The following is a 12,624-nucleotide window of genomic DNA, read 5'->3' on the forward strand; positions in this document are numbered from 1 at the left end:
CACCTAATGACGATGGATCACTCAAATTGCGTCCCGATTCAATACATCGTCCTCCAGCAGACTTGTCTCCATGGGTCGATTGCTGCCTCGGGCACCTTATGGCCGTTCTGCTGTGAGTCAAAGATTTTCGAATCGGACGAAAAACCTGATAGTGATTTGTAACATTCAGGGCCACCTAATGACGATGGACCACACAAATTGCGTCCCGATTCAGTACATCGTCCACTAGCCGACTTGACTCCATGGGACTATTGCTGCCTCGGGCACCTTATGGCCGTTCTGCTGTGAGTCTAGATTATCGAATGGGATGAAAAACTGATAGTGAATTGTAACGTACAGGGCCACCTAATGACGATGGACCACTCAAATTGCGTCCCGATTCAATACATCGTCCTCCAGCAGACTTGTCTCCATGGGTCTATTGCTGCCTCGGGCACCTTATGGCAGTCCAGCTGTGACTCAAAGATTTTCGAATCGGACGAAAAACTGATGGAGAATTGTAACGTTCAGGACCTCCTAATGACGATGGAACACTCAAATTGCGTCCCGATTCAATACATCGTCCTCCAGCAGACTTGTCTCCATGGTTCTATTGCTGCCTCGGGCACCTTATGGCCGTTCTGCTGTGAGTCTAGATTATCGAATGGGACGAAAAACTGATAGTGAATTGTAACATTCAGGGCGTCCTAATGACGATGGATCACTCAAATTGCGTCCCGATTCAATACATCGTCCTCCAGCAGACTTGTCTCCATGGGTCGATTGCTGCCTCGGGCACCTAATGGCCATTCTGCTGTGAGTCAAAGATTTTCGAATCGGGCGAAAAACTGATAGTGAATTGTAACATTCAGGGCCACCTAATGACGATGGACCACTCAAATTACGTCCCGATTCAATACATCGTCCTCCAGCCGAGTTGACTCCATGGGTCTATTGCTGCCTCGGGCACCTTATGGCCGTTCTGCTGTGAATCTAGATTATCGAATGGGACGAAAAACTGATAGCGAATTGTAACGCTCAGGGCCACCTAATGACGATGGATCACTCAAATTGCGTCCCGATTCAATACATCGTCCCCAGCCGACTTGACTCCATGGGACTAGTGCTGCCTCGGGCACCTTATGGCCGTTCTGCTGTGAGTCTAGATTATCGAATGGGACGAAAAAGTGATAGGGAATTGTAACGTTCAGGGCCACCTAATGACGATGGATCTCTCAAATTGCGTCCCGATTCAATACATCGTCCTCCAGCCGACTTGACTCCATGGGTCTATTGCTGCCTCGGGCACCTTATGGCCGTTGTGCTGTGAGTCTAGATTATCGAATGGGACGAAAAACTGATAGTGAATTGTAACGTTCAGGGCCTCCTAATGACGATGGATCACTCAAATTGCTTCCCGATTCAATACATCGTCCTCCAGCCGACTTGACTCCATGGGTCTATTGCTGCCTCGGGCACCTTATGGCCGTTCTGCTGTGAGTCTAGATTATCGAATGGGACGAAAAACTGATAGTGAATTATAACGTTCAGGGCGTCCTAATGACGATGGATCACTCAAATTGCGTCCCGATTCAATACATCGTCCTCCAGCAGACTTGTCTCCATGGGTCGATTGCTGTCTCGGGCACCTAATGGCCGTTTTGCTGTGAGTCAAAGATTTTCGATTCGGGCGAAAAACTGATAGTGAATTGTAACATTCAGGGCCACCTAATGACGATGGACCACGCAAATTGCGTCCCGATTCAATACATCGTCCTCCAGCCGAGTTGACTCCATGGGTCTATTGCTGCCTCGGGCACCTTATGGCCGTTCTGCTGTGAATCTAGATTATCGAATGGGACGAAAAACTGATAGTGAATTGTAACGTTCAGGGCCACCTAATGACGATGGATCACTCAAATTGCGTCCCGATTCAATACATCGTCCCCAGCCGACTTGTCTCCATGGGTCTATTGCTGCCTCGGGCACCTTATGGCCGTTCTGCTGTGAGTCTAGATTATCGAATGGGACGAAAAACTGATAGTGAATTGTAACGTTCAGGGCCACCTAATGACGATGGATCACTCAAATTGCGTCCTGATTCAATACATCGTCCTCCAGCAGACTTGACTTCATGGGTCTATTGCTGCCTCTGGCACCTTATGGCCGTTCTGCTGTGAGTCAAAGATTTTCGAATCGGACGAAAAACTGATAGTGAATTGTAACTTTCAGGGCCACCTAATGACGATGGATCACTCAAATTGCGTCCCGATTCAATACATCGTCCTCCAGCAGATTTGTCTCCATGGGTCGATTGCTGCCTCGGGCACCTTATGGCCGTTCTGCTGTGGGTCAAAGATTTTCGAATCGGACGAAAAACTGATAGTGATTTGTAACATTCAGGGCCACCTAATGACGATGGACCACACAAATTACGTCCCGATACAGTACATCGCCCACTAGCCGACTTGACTCCATGGGACTATTGCTGCCTCGGGCACCTTATGGCCGTTCTGCTGTGAGTCTAGATTATAGAATGGGATGAAAAACTGATAGTGAATTGTAACGTTCAGGGCCACCTAATGACGATGGATCACTCAAATTGCGTCCCGATTCAATACATCGTCCTCCAGCAGACTTGTCTCCATGGGTCTATTGCTGCCTCGGGCACCTTATGGCAGGCCTGCTGTGACTCAAAGATTTTCGAATCGGACGAAAACTGATAGTGATTTGTAACGTTCAGGGCCTCCTAATGACGATGGAACACTCAAATTGCGTCCCGATTCAATACATCGTCCTCCGGCAGACTTGTCTCCATGGGTCTATTGCTGCCTCGGGCACCTTATGGCCGTTCTGCTGTGAGTCAAAGATTTTCGAATCGGACGAAAAACTGATAGTGAATTGTAACATTCAGGGCCACCTAATGACGATGGACCACACAAATTGCGTCCCGATTGAGTACATCGTCCTCCAGCCGACCTGACTCCATGGGTCTATTGCTGCCTCAGGCACCTTATGGCCGTTCTGCTCTGAGTCTAGATTATCGAATGGGACGAAAAACTGATAGTGAATTGTAACGTTCAGGGCCACCTAATGACGATGGATCACTCAAATTGCGTCCCGATTCAATATATCGTCCTCCAGCAGATTTGTTTCCATGGGTCTATTGTTGCCTCGGGCACCTTATAGCCGTTCTGCTGTGAGTCAAAGACTTTAGAATCGGACGAAAAACTGATGGTGAATTGTAACATACACGGCCACCTAGTGACGATGGAACACGCAAATTGCGTCCCGATTCAATACATCGTCCTCCAGCCGAGTTGACTCCATGGGTCTATTGCTGCCTCGGGCACCTTATGGCCGTTCTGCTGTGAATCTAGATTATCGAATGGGACGAAAAACTGGTAGTGAATTGTAACGTTCAGGGCCACCTAATGACGATGAATCACTCAAATTGCGTCCCGATTCAATACATCGTCTTCCAGCCGACTTGTCTCCATGGGTCTATTGCTGCCTCGGGCTCCTTATGGCCGTTCTGCTGTGAGTCTAGATTATCGAATGGGACGAAAAACTGATAGTGAATTGTTACTTTCAGGGCCACCTAATGACGATGGATCACTCAAATTGCGTCCCGATTCAATACATCGTCCTCCAGCAGACTTGTCTCCATGGGTCGATTGCTGCCTCGGGCACCTTATGGCCGTTCTGCTGTGAGTCAAAGATTTTCGAACCGGACGAAAAACCTGATAGTGATTTGTAACATTCAGGGCCACCTAATGACGATGGACCACACAAATTGCGTCCCGATTCAGTACATCGTCCACTAGCCGACTTGACTCCATGGGACTATTGCTGCCTCGGGCACCTTATGGCCGTTCTGCTGTGAGTCTAGATTATCGAATGGGATGAAAAACTGATAGTGAATTGTAACGTACAGGGCCACCTAATGACGATGGATCACTCAAATTGCGTCCCGATTCAATACATCGTCCTCCAGCAGACTTGTCTCCATGGGTCTATTGCTGCCTCGGGCACCTTATGGCAGTCCAGCGGTGACTCAAAGATTTTCGAATCGGACGAAAAACTGATGGAGAATTGTAACGTTCAGGACCTCCTAATGACGATGGAGCACTCAAATTGCGTCCCGATTCAATACATCGTCCTCCAGCAGACTTGTCTCCATGGGTCTATTGCTGCCTCGGGCACCTTATGGCCGTTCTGCTGTGAGTCTAGATTATCGAATGGGACGAAAAACTGATAGTGAATTGTAACATTCAGGGCCACCTAATGACGATGGACCACACAAATTGCGTCCCGATTCAGTACATCGTCCTCCAGCCGACCTGACTCCATGGGTCTATTGCTGCCTCGGGCACCTTATGGCCGTACTGCTGTGAGTCTAGATTATCGAATGGGACGAAAAACTGATAGTGAATTGTAACGTTCAGTGCCACCTAATGACGTTGGATCACTCAAATTGCGTCCAGATTCAATACATCGTCCTCCAGCAGACTTGTCTCCATGGGTCTATTGCTGCCTCGGGCACCTTATGGCCGTTCTGCTGTGAGTCAAAGATTTTCGAATCGGACGAAAAACTGATAGTGAATTGTAACTTTCAGGGCCACCTAATGACGATGGATCACTCAAATTGCGTCCCGATTCAATACATCGTAGACCAGCAGACTTGTCTCCATGGGTCTATTGCTGCCTCGGGCACCTTATGGCCGTTCTGCTGTGAGTCAAAGATTTTCGAATCGGACGAAAAACTGATAGTGAATTGTAACGTTCAGGGCCTCCTAATGACGATTGAACACTCAAATTGCGTCCCGATTCAATACATCGTCCTCCAGCAGACTTGTCTCCATGCGTCTATTGCTGCCTCGGGCACCTTATGGCCGTTCTGCTGTGAGTCAAAGATTTTCGAATCGGACGAAAAACTGATAGTGAATTGTAACTTTCAGGGCCTCCTAATGACGATGGAACACTCAAATTGCGTCCCGATTCAATACATCGTCCTCCAGCAGACTTGTCTCAATGGGTCTATTGCTGCCTCGGGCACCTTATGGCCGTTCTGCTGTGAGTCAAAGATTTTCGAATCGGACGAAAAACTGATAGTGAATTGTAACATTCAGGGCCACCTAATGACGATGGACCACACAAATTGCGTCCCGATTCAGTACATCGTCCTCCAGCCGACCTGACTCCATGGGTCTATTGCTGCCTCAGGCACCTTATGGCCGTTCTGCTGTGAGTCTAGATTATCGAATGGGACGAAAAACTGATAGTGAATTGTAACGTTCAGGGCCACCTAATGACGATGGATCACTCAAATTGCGTCCCGATTCAATATATCGTCCTCCAGCAGACTTGTTTCCGTGGGTCTATTGTTGCCTCGGGCACCTTATGGCCGTTCTGCTGTGAGTCAAAGATTTTCGAATCGGACGAAAAACTGATAGTGAATTGTAACTTTCAGGGCAACCTAATGACGATGGATCACTCAAATTGCGTCCCGATTCAATACATCGTCCTCCAGCCGACTTGTCTCCATGGGTCAATTGCTGCCTCGGGCACCTTATGGCCGTTCTGCTGTGAATCAAATATTTTCGAATCGGACGAAAAACTGATAGTAAATTGGAACGTTCAGGGCCTCCTAATGACGATGGATCACTCAAATTGCGTCCCGATTCAATACATCGTCCCCAGCCGACTTGTCTCCATGGGTCTATTGCTGCCTAGGGCACCTTATGGCCGTTCTCCTGTGAGTCTAGATTATCGAATGGGACGAAAAACTGATAGTGAATTGTAACGTTCAGGGCCACCTAATGACGATGGATCACTCAAATTGCGTCCCGATTCAATACATCGTCCCCAGCCGACTTGTCTCCATGGGTTTATTGCTGCCTTGGGCACCTTATGGCCGTTCTGCTGTGAGTCTAGATTATCGAATGGGACGAAAAACTGATAGTGAATTGTAACGTTCAGGACCACCTAATGACGATGGATCACTCAAATTGCGTCCTGATTCAATACATCGTCCTCCAGCAGACTTGACTTCATGGGTCTATTGCTGCCTCTGGCACCTTATGGCCGTTCTGCTGTGAGTCAAAGATTTTCGAATCGGACGAAAAACTGATAGTGAATTGTAACGTTCAGGGCCACCTAATGACGATGGATCACTCAAATTGCGTCCCGATTCAATACATCGTCCTCCAGCCGACTTGACTCCATGGGTCTCTTGCTGCCGCGGGCACCTTATGGCCGTTCTGCTGTGAGTCTAGATTATCGAATGGGACAAAAAACTGATAGTGAATTGTAACGTTCAGGGCCTCCTAATGACGATGGATCACTCAAATTGCGTCCCGATTCAATACATCGTCCTCCAGCGGACTTGTCTCCATGGGTCTATTGCTGCCTCGGGCACCTTATGGCCGTTCTGCTGTGAGTCTAGATTATCGAATGGGACGAAAAACTGATAGTGAATTGTAACGTACAGGGCCACCTAATGACGATGGATCTCCCAAATTGCGTCCCGATTCAATACATCGTCCTCCAGCCGACTTGACTCCATGGGTCTATTGCTGCCTCGGGCACCTTATGGCTGTTCTGCTGTGAGTCTAGATTATCGAATGGGACGAAAAACTGATAGTGAATTGTAACGTTCAGGACCTCCTAATGACGATGGATCACTCAAAATGCGTCCCGATTCAATGCATCGTCCTCCAGCCGACTTGACTCCATGGGTCTATTGCTGCCTCGGGCACCTTATGGCCGTTCTGCTGTGAGTCTAGATTATCGAATGGGACGAAAAACTGATAGTGAATTGTAACGTTCAGAGCCACCTAATGACGATGGATCACTCAAATTGCGTCCTGATACAATACATCGTCCTCCAGCAGTCTTGTCTCCATGGGTCGATTGCTGCCTCGGGCACCTTATGGCCGTTCTGCTGTGAGTCAAAGATTTTCGAATCGGACGAAAAACTGATAGTGAATTGTAACGTTCAGGGCCACCTAATGACGATGGATCTCTCAAATTGCGTCCCGATTCAATACATCGTCCTCCAGCCGACTTGACTCCATGGGTCTATTGCTGCCTCGGGCACCTTATGGCCGTTCTGCTGTGAGTCTAGATTATCGAATGGGACGAAAAACTGATAGTGAATTGTAACGTTCAGGGCCTCCTAATGACGATGGATCACTCAAATTCCGTCCCGATTCAATACATCGTCCTCCAGCCGACTTGACTCCATGGGTCTATTGCTGCCTCGGGCATGTAATGGCCGTTCTGCTGTGAGTCAAAGACTTTAGAATCGGACGAAAAACTGATGGTGAATTGTAACATACAGGGCCACCTAGTGACGATGGACCACGCAAATTGCGTCCCGATTCAATACATCGTCCTCCAGCCGAGTTGACTCCATGGGTCTATTGCTGCCTCGGGCACCTTATGGCCGTTCTGCTGTGAATCTAGATTATCGAATGGGACGAAAAACTGGTAGTGAATTGTAACGTTCAGGGCCACCTAATGACGATGAATCACTCAAATTGCGTCCCGATTCAATACATCGTCTTCCAGCCGACTTGTCTCCATGGGTCTATTGCTGCCTCGGGCTCCTTAAGGCCGTTCTGCTGTGAGTCTAGATTATCGAATGGGACGAAAAACTGATAGTGAATTGTAACTTTCAGGGCCACCTAATGACGATGGATCACTCAAATTGCATCCCGATTCAATACATCGTCCTCCAGCAGACTTGTCTCCATGGGTCTATTGCTGCCTCGGGCACCTTATGGCAGTCCAGGTGTGACTCAAAGATTTTCGAATCGGACGAAAAACTGATGGAGAATTGTAACGTTCAGGACCTCCTAATGACGATGGAACACTCAAATTGCGTCCCGATTCAATACATCGTCCTCCAGCAGACTTGTCTCCATGGGTCTATTGCTGCCTCGGGCACCTTATGGCCGTTCTGCTGTGAGTCTAGATTATCGAATGGGACGAAAAACTGATAGTGAATTGTAACGTTCAGGGCCACCTAATGACGTTGGATCACTCAAAATGCGTCCAGATTCAATACATCGTCCCCCAGCAGACTTGTCTCCATGGGTCTATTGCTGCCTCGGGCACCTTATGGCCGTTCTGCTGTGAGTCAAAGATTTTCGAATCGGACGAAAAACTGATAGTGAATTTTAACTTTCAGGGCCACCTAATGACGATGGATCACTCAAATTGCGTCCCGATTCAATACATCGTAGACCAGCAGACTTGTCTCCATGGGTCTATTGCTGCCTCGGGCACCTTATGGCCGTTCTGCTGTGAGTCAAAGATTTTCGAATCGGACGAAAAACTGATAGTGAATTGTAACGTTCAGGGCCTCCTAATGACGATTGAACACTCAAATTGCGTCCCGATTCAATACATCGTCCTCCAGCAGACTTGTCTCCATGCGTCTATTGCTGCCTCGGGCACCTTATGGCCGTTCTGCTGTGAGTCAAAGATTTTCGAATCGGACGAAAAACTGATAGTGAATTGTAACTTTCAGGGCCTCCTAATGACGATGGAACACTCAAATTGCGTCCCGATTCAATACATCGTCCTCCAGCAGACTTGTCTCAACGGGTCTATTGCTGCCTCGGGCACCTTATGGCCGTTCTGCTGTGAGTCAAAGATTTTCGAATCGGACGAAAAACTGATAGTGAATTGTAACATTCAGGGCCACCTAATGACGATGGACCACACAAATTGCGTCCCGATTCAGTACATCGTCCTCCAGCCGACCTGACTCCATGGGTCTATTGCTGCCTCAGGCACCTTATGGCCGTTCTGCTGTGAGTCTAGATTATCGAATGGGACGAAAAACTGATAGTGAATTGTAACGTTCAGGGCCACCTAATGACGATGGATCACTCAAATTGCGTCCCGATTCAATATATCGTCCTCCAGCAGACTTGTTTCCGTGGGTCTATTGTTGCCTCGGGCACCTTATGGCCGTTCTGCTGTGAGTCAAAGATTTTCGAATCGGACGAAAAACTGATAGTGAATTGTAACTTTCAGGGCAACCTAATGACGATGGATCACTCAAATTGCGTCCCGATTCAATACATCGTCCTCCAGCCGACTTGTCTCCATGGGTCAATTGCTGCCTCGGGCACCTTATGGCCGTTCTGCTGTGAATCAAATATTTTCGAATCGGACGAAAAACTGATAGTAAATTGGAACGTTCAGGGCCTCCTAATGACGATGGATCACTCAAATTGCGTCCCGATTCAATACATCGTCCCCAGCCGACTTGTCTCCATGGGTCTATTGCTGCCTAGGGCACCTTATGGCCGTTCTCCTGTGAGTCTAGATTATCGAATGGGACGAAAAACTGATAGTGAATTGTAACGTTCAGGGCCACCTAATGACGATGGATCACTCAAATTGCGTCCCGATTCAATACATCGTCCCCAGCCGACTTGTCTCCATGGGTTTATTGCTGCCTTGGGCACCTTATGGCCGTTCTGCTGTGAGTCTAGATTATCGAATGGGACGAAAAACTGATAGTGAATTGTAACGTTCAGGACCACCTAATGACGATGGATCACTCAAATTGCGTCCTGATTCAATACATCGTCCTCCAGCAGACTTGACTTCATGGGTCTATTGCTGCCTCTGGCACCTTATGGCCGTTCTGCTGTGAGTCAAAGATTTTCGAATCGGACGAAAAACTGATTATGAATTGTAACGTTCAGGGCCACCTAATGACGATGGATCACTCAAATTGCGTCCAGATTCAATACATCGTCCTCCAGCCGACTTGACTCCATGGGTCTCTTGCTGCCGCGGGCACCTTATGGCCGTTCTGCTGTGAGTCTAGATTATCGAATGGGACAAAAAACTGATAGTGAATTGTAACGTTCAGGGCCTCCTAATGACGATGGATCACTCAAATTGCGTCCCGATTCAATACATCGTCCTCCAGCGGACTTGTCTCCATGGGTCTATTGCTGCCTCGGGCACCTTATGGCCGTTCTGCTGTGAGTCTAGATTATCGAATGGGACGAAAAACTGATAGTGAATTGTAACGTACAGGGCCACCTAATGACGATGGATCTCTCAAATTGCGTCCCGATTCAATACATCGTCCTCCAGCCGACTTGACTCCATGGGTCTATTGCTGCCTCGGGCACCTTATGGCTGTTCTGCTGTGAGTCTAGATTATCGAATGGGACGAAAAACTGATAGTGAATTGTAACGTTCAGGACCTCCTAATGACGATGGATCACTCAAAATGCGTCCCGATTCAATGCATCGTCCTCCAGCCGACTTGACTCCATGGGTCTATTGCTGCCTCGGGCACCTTATGGCCGTTCTGCTGTGAGTCTAGATTATCGAATGGGACGAAAAACTGATAGTGAATTGTAACGTTCAGAGCCACCTAATGACGATGGATCACTCAAATTGCGTCCTGATACAATACATCGTCCTCCAGCAGACTTGACTTCATGGGTCTATTGCTGCCTCGGGCACCTTATGGCCGTTCTGCTGTGAGTCAAAGATTTTCGAATCGGACGAAATACTGATAGTGAATTGTAACTTTCAGGGCCACCTAGTGACGATGGATCACTCAAATTGCGTCCCGATTCAATACATCGTCCTCCAGCAGTCTTGTCTCCATGGGTCGATTGCTGCCTCGGGCACCTTATGGCCGTTCTGCTGTGAGTCAAAGATTTTCGAATCGGACGAAAAACTGATAGTGAATTGTAACGTTCAGGGCCACCTAATGACGATGGATCTCTCAAATTGCGTCCCGATTCAATACATCGTCCTCCAGCCGACTTGACTCCATGGGTCTATTGCTGCCTCGGGCACCTTATGGCCGTTCTGCTGTGAGTCTAGATTATCGAATGGGACGAAAAACTGATAGTGAATTGTAACGTTCAGGGCCTCCTAATGACGATGGATCACTCAAATTCCGTCCCGATTCAATACATCGTCCTCCAGCCGACTTGACTCCATGGGTCTATTGCTGCCTCGGGCATGTAATGGCCGTTCTGCTGTGAGTCAAAGACTTTAGAATCGGACGAAAAACTGATGGTGAATTGTAACATACAGGGCCACCTAGTGACGATGGACCACGCAAATTGCGTCCCGATTCAATACATCGTCCTCCAGCCGAGTTGACTCCATGGGTCTATTGCTGCCTCGGGCACCTTATGGCCGTTCTGCTGTGAATCTAGATTATCGAATGGGACGAAAAACTGGTAGTGAATTGTAACGTTCAGGGCCACCTAATGACGATGAATCACTCAAATTGCGTCCCGATTCAATACATCGTCTTCCAGCCGACTTGTCTCCATGGGTCTATTGCTGCCTCGGGCTCCTTAAGGCCGTTCTGCTGTGAGTCTAGATTATCGAATGGGACGAAAAACTGATAGTGAATTGTAACTTTCAGGGCCACCTAATGACGATGGATCACTCAAATTGCATCCCGATTCAATACATCGTCCTCCAGCAGACTTGTCTCCATGGGTCTATTGCTGCCTCGGGCACCTTATGGCAGTCCAGGTGTGACTCAAAGATTTTCGAATCGGACGAAAAACTGATGGAGAATTGTAACGTTCAGGACCTCCTAATGACGATGGAACACTCAAATTGCGTCCCGATTCAATACATCGTCCTCCAGCAGACTTGTCTCCATGGGTCTATTGCTGCCTCGGGCACCTTATGGCCGTTCTGCTGTGAGTCTAGATTATCGAATGGGACGAAAAACTGATAGTGAATTGTAACATTCAGGGCCACCTAATGACGATGGACCACACAAATTGCGTCCCGATTCAGTACATCGTCCTCCAGCCGACCTGAGTCCATGGGTCTATTGCTGCCTCGGGCACCTTATGGCCGTACTGCTGTGAGTCTAGATTATCGAATGGGACGAAAAACTGATAGTGAATTGTAACGTTCAGGGCCACCTAATGACGTTGGATCACTCAAATTGCGTCCAGATTCAATACATCGTCCTCCAGCAGACTTGTCTCCATGGGTCTATTGCTGCCTCGGGCACCTTATGGCCGTTCTGCTGTGAGTCAAAGATTTTCGAATCGGACGAAAAACTGATAGTGAATTTTAACTTTCAGGGCCACCTAATGACGATGGATCACTCAAATTGCGTCCCGATTCAATACATCGTAGACCAGCAGACTTGTCTCCATGGGTCTATTGCTGCCTCGGGCACCTTATGGCCGTTCTGCTGTGAGTCAAAGATTTTCGAATCGGACGAAAAACTGATAGTGAATTGTAACGTTCAGGGCCTCCTAATGACGATTGAACACTCAAATTGCGTCCCGATTCAATACATCGTCCTCCAGCAGACTTGTCTCCATGCGTCTATTGCTGCCTCGGGCACCTTATGGCCGTTCTGCTGTGAGTCAAAGATTTTCGAATCGGACGAAAAACTGATAGTGAATTGTAACTTTCAGGGCCTCCTAATGACGATGGAACACTCAAATTGCGTCCCGATTCAATACATCGTCCTCCAGCAGACTTGTCTCAATGGGTCTATTGCTGCCTCGGGCACCTTATGGCCGTTCTGCTGTGAGTCAAAGATTTTCGAATCGGACGAAAAACTGATAGTGAATTGTAACATTCAGGGCCACCTAATGACGA

This window comes from Schistocerca cancellata, chromosome 1 (assembly GCF_023864275.1).
Source record: "Schistocerca cancellata isolate TAMUIC-IGC-003103 chromosome 1, iqSchCanc2.1, whole genome shotgun sequence".
Classification (NCBI taxonomy): domain Eukaryota; kingdom Metazoa; phylum Arthropoda; class Insecta; order Orthoptera; family Acrididae; genus Schistocerca; species Schistocerca cancellata.